This window comes from Habropoda laboriosa, unplaced genomic scaffold (assembly GCF_001263275.1).
Source record: "Habropoda laboriosa isolate 0110345459 unplaced genomic scaffold, ASM126327v1 scaffold1111, whole genome shotgun sequence".
Lineage (NCBI taxonomy): Eukaryota > Metazoa > Arthropoda > Insecta > Hymenoptera > Apidae > Habropoda > Habropoda laboriosa.
The window spans coordinates 97706-102576 of record NW_017101204.1 but is presented as its reverse complement, the minus strand read 5'-3'; the positions used below and the strand labels follow the sequence as shown (position 1 = coordinate 102576).

At 34.8% G+C, this 4871-nt stretch overlaps 1 protein-coding gene across 1 annotated transcript in view; it reads right to left on the bottom strand.

The window, feature by feature from the left end:
* LOC108578083 (diacylglycerol kinase epsilon) overlaps positions 1 to 276 on the bottom strand; it is a 5289-nt gene extending 5013 nt beyond the window's left edge. Inside the window, exon 1 of the mRNA XM_017941339.1 lies at positions 205 to 276. The gene's annotated coding sequence lies outside the window, so the exon portion shown is untranslated. The remainder of the gene's footprint in view (positions 1 to 204) is intronic.
* Between the last annotated feature and the right edge of the window lie 4595 nt (positions 277 to 4871).

The following is a 4871-nucleotide window of genomic DNA, read 5'->3' as shown; positions in this document are numbered from 1 at the left end:
GTACAAACACAAAACAATATACTTAATTTAATAGTTTAAAAATGTAAATAATTCTGAATTATTTAGCAACACTGATTAAACAAAACCAGAACAATTTATAATAAAAATACCCCTATCCGTTGAAAGAAATATGTTACTAATAAAGAAGTCCATTTTCCATTTAAGAAATCACATTAAATAAAGTAATGAACAAAATTTGTTTACCTCCTTTAATTTTTTCAACTTTGAATTATTTAAATCTTATTCGTCATCTACCGCACTTCACTGAAATGTAACATGAAGGTGAATACTTATGTTGACAGCTTATATTGCCAACATATTATGTACAAAAATTAATCTGAATAAAAAGTTCAAAATTCCATTACGTTCATCATCAGCTGAAAATTCGCGTGCTTTATAAATACTTCCTTGTCACAAACTTATTTTAAGAATATGGTAGTAGCTGGTTAAATTTAAGTTTTAAATTAAAAATAAATTATTAATCGTAAAATATCTAATTGAAATCAATCTAAAATAAACGAAATTTTCACATTATAAAGTAAATTAGGTTCTGTTACGCTAGCGCATGAACGTGTCGTTCATAGTTTTAGTAGTTTTCGTAGTTCGTAGTTTTAGTCGTTCGTCGTGCATGCCCGTGAACGTGGCTTTACGGCGGTCTGAATCCGGTGTCATGTGGCGCCTCGTAATATGAATGTTAAAGCGCGCCAAATTCAAATTGTACAGCGGTGTAGCCGAAGCAATGAACAAAAGAACTCAAAACATGTACATACAGTGTACAGTAAATCTCATTGATTGCTATTTGCATTCGCTCGTTAAAATCAATATTTATTGTCGTCGCTATGGACAAAACATTGCCGAGGTGTAAAACACTCGCTTTAAAGGAAATATGTATTGATAAACAAATGTTGAGAACCAATTAAATTCATCCTTAAATAACTTTATATAAAATCTTTAGTTTAATTGGTGACGATTGTTTTAATAAAAGCATGTAAACATTATAAATAATAGTCAACAACGCCTGAACATTCAATTCAATTTTCTTCGTTCAAAGAGCTCAAACATATTATCTCGTAATAAAGTTATAATTAAACATTTCGTTAATTATTGTTCCAATCAAGTTATTTATTAGTTTATAAAAGGTTTCAACGTTAGTTTTCCTTATTCATTAAATTTCCTAAACTATCGTGAGCAGAGTACTTCAGTGCTCCACGGGCGATAATTCCCTCAAATTCCCCAAGAACCCACGTAACATTTCAATTAAATTTTTTCATTATGTTATTAAACAAAATGTAAATACTCAAATATTATAATACCATGAAACACATTGTAGACAATATTCTAATAAAATATTCAATTACTTTTGTTTAACAGTCAATTCATATTTATTTAATACTGTACAGCAATTTAAAGTATTACCCATTTATAAATCTAAATAGTAGATATGTCCATTTATAACACGTTATATTTGTCAGAAGTATATTTAACTATCTGATGTTTCTGGACGCTCTACGCTCCTTCGCAAGCGGGCACTTATGAATCGCTCAAATTCCCCATTTGCGTGGTTTGAACGGTAGCCACCAGATGACTCATCTTTAATTTTCTCGCAAGTGCGCGCTTCAGCCTTCATTTCAACATATAGGGTATTCTGTTTAACTAAAAACAGTGGAATATCTCACCAGGAATCGAAGTTATGAAAAGAATATTCTTACAAAAGTTGTTCGGTATGTAGAGAAGTATTAGGTGGTATAAATAATTTTTCTACGACCGCCGCACAGTGGCAGATTTCGCCGAAATCTGGGCCAAAAGTCATATTTCTAAATCTAAGAAAAATTATCGTATTAAATGGTCATAATATGTCTCTAAAATGATAATGTACTTATTTAACGTTAAATATTGAGTATAAAAATGTAAAATACATCCTATTTTAGTTGTTTTTTAACATATATTATAAAATATTAACTAATTATATCTTTTTCTTGTGCTTCCTCTTCTTATTCTTCATCCTCCTCCTCTTCAAGATAAAATTGTCGTACTAAATTGCAATAATATGTTGTTAAAATGATAATGTACTTTTTGAATGTTAAATATTAAGTATAAAAACAATTTTGGTCAAATATAGAAGTGATGATAAATACTTATAAGTAGAAGAATGTAAAATACATCCTATTTTAATTGTTTCTTAATATTTATTATAGAATATTAATTAATTCTATGCTGCTTCTTCTGCTTCCTCTTCTTCCATTTTCTCTTCAAAAGAGATTATCTACTAAATTGCAGTAATATGACTTTAAAATAATAATGTACTTTTTCAATGTTAAATATTGTGTATAAAAATGTAACATACTTCCTATTTTGGTTGTTCCTTAATATTTATTAAGTGTGCGTCTTTGTCTATTGTTGTCGCTGAGTAAATGAAAATTAATGTATTCTGCCTATTTCGTATTTCTAATCCTATGCTGTAAATGTACTACCTATTAAATAGACAGGGCCATTTAGGTATAAAATTAGGCACAATAATCAAGCAAATCACGATATGTATTCCGATTCTATGCTATTCATGTGCCACCCTATACGCGGCGCGGACGGCAAAGAAATAACAATAACTCAAAATATCGGAAAATATCACAAAAAAGGGCAATATGCCCTTCTTCAGGAACCTTCAAAGTTTATGTTAAAACAAGAATGGCCGCTTAACCTCGCTTGTTCCGTAACTATTTCCCTAGTAGAACAAAGGAAATGTATAGGTCTTAAATTCTCCTCCATTACAGCTGTAAAAATGAAATAAAGCAATAAAACCAGAATATACATTAATTTAGAGCATGTCAAATAACTACCAACATTGAAAGAAAAGAATTATAGTTCAATAATAAACCATAAAGTTAATTTCAATTCTGGTATGAAAATATCACATTCTGAAACTAACGACTCTGAGATCGCATATCTCCAAGAGGATTGAACAATGAAAGCTGGTATTAGTGAAAAATCATGCTTTGACAATGTGTAAGGAGAATCAATGAATTGAGGCGTATTCGATAGGAATGACTTTATTTGCTATGGTATAGGTTAACTTGCTTAGGTCATCACCGTTCGACTTTCTAACCAAGACTGGCTTTCCGACCAGGAAAGCCCCTTTTTCCGCCGTTGCCAAATGTGCGTCGCCAAAGGCCTCGAGGGTTGGTTGCCGATGTTCGTGGCGTCGTAGTCCTCGGGTCCGATATCGCCTACTCCTATTACTCTAAACATCCGGGCCGGCCGCCCGAATGCCCGTCTCGACGGCGCCCTCGATTTCTCTTACAAATACATAAATGAAATGCAATACATAAAATTTTTAAATTCTGAAAAAAATTTTTTGACTTTTAGCGCAGTGAGATTTCGGCGAAATTTGCCACTGTGCGCCGCACCGTAAAGTGCGACAACCAATATTGTAGGAATAAAATTTTAAGAGTATCTATCCGTTAATCATAGAGACGACACCACGAGTAAAATGAGACCGTAGCGCCTACGCAGGCTTTATCGTACCCAATCGTACCGTATTGTATCGTGTCGTATCGTATCGTATCGTATCGTATCGTGGTTACTTCTATTCTGCCCGCGTGCGCCGCGGGCACGTGTTTTTATCGTGGCGTCGTCCGAACGTTCCCGACATTTCCTTTAAATTCGGTGTGTTGGGTTAGTGTTTTTTGCCTGCCCGGCCGCGGTACGTCAAGCATTCTCGGAGCCAACGCTCACATACACGCACACACACTCATGCTCGCTTGCACGTGCCTATCGGGAGCTGAATACAACGAGAAGGTTCAATTGACCGTGTTCGCGATTTTTCCATTATGCCTGCTTCCTACAATATTGACGCATACGCTGCCATGGACGCACAATTGTAAGAGAAATTGAAGGCGCTGTCGAGACGGGGATTCGGGCGGCCAGCCCGGATATTGATGGTAATAGGAGCAGGCGATATCGGGCCCGAGGGACTGAGCCGCCACGAACATCGGCGACCAACCCTCGAGGCCCTTAGTGACGCCTTTTTGGGAACGGCGGGGAAGGGGCTTTCCTAGCCGGAAAGGCAGTCTCGCTTAGGGAGTCACCGAGTAACGGCTAACCAAGCGCACCCACACTAATAAAGTTTTAACTTCAGATACGCGCCTGGTCATTCTTTTTCCTTACACAATTGAGTCGTTTAAAGCAAAAGTAGTGTAAGTCAATTTTTTGCATTTTGAGGTAACACCACATCTCGAAAGATTAACCTTCCTTCTGTTTTGTGCAAAAGTGGTGTAAGGATATCTTCATTAGTTTCTCGGTAGATGGCAAAGTAAGTAAGAACCACCAACTCGATTGGCATGGACGCTATATGCAAGAATGGTGCAAGTTAGTCTTGGGTGTAAGATAAGTGACATTGGACTTCTGGATTTTGAAGAAGAAGCGAGCGATGAATAAGAGCTTAACGTTATCGCTATCCAAGTTTTCGATTTAAATTCATGACAATATAAACCACATTTTATACATTTTATTCATTTTAAAAAACTAATTTGTTTGATAATTAATAAAGCAGTTGAAACGTAATGTCTACCTCAACAAACAGATCCCTTTTTTTATTACATCTAATAATAATTACCTTCCCGGTTTGTACGAAAATGGTGTAAGTCTGAAAAATAGTGAATAAAATAATTATATATACACTTGATTTTCGGGGCAAAATGGCATTATTAGCTTAAGGTATAACTATACAGAGGCTTACATAAAAAAGATTTAACATTCGTTCATATCCCTAAATTTTACAGAACTTTTACTTTAACCCTTAATATGTAGAAATCGCCTCTTTTGACTTACACCACTTCTGCTTTAAACGGCTCAAATATCTTCGTTTTTCTTATGAC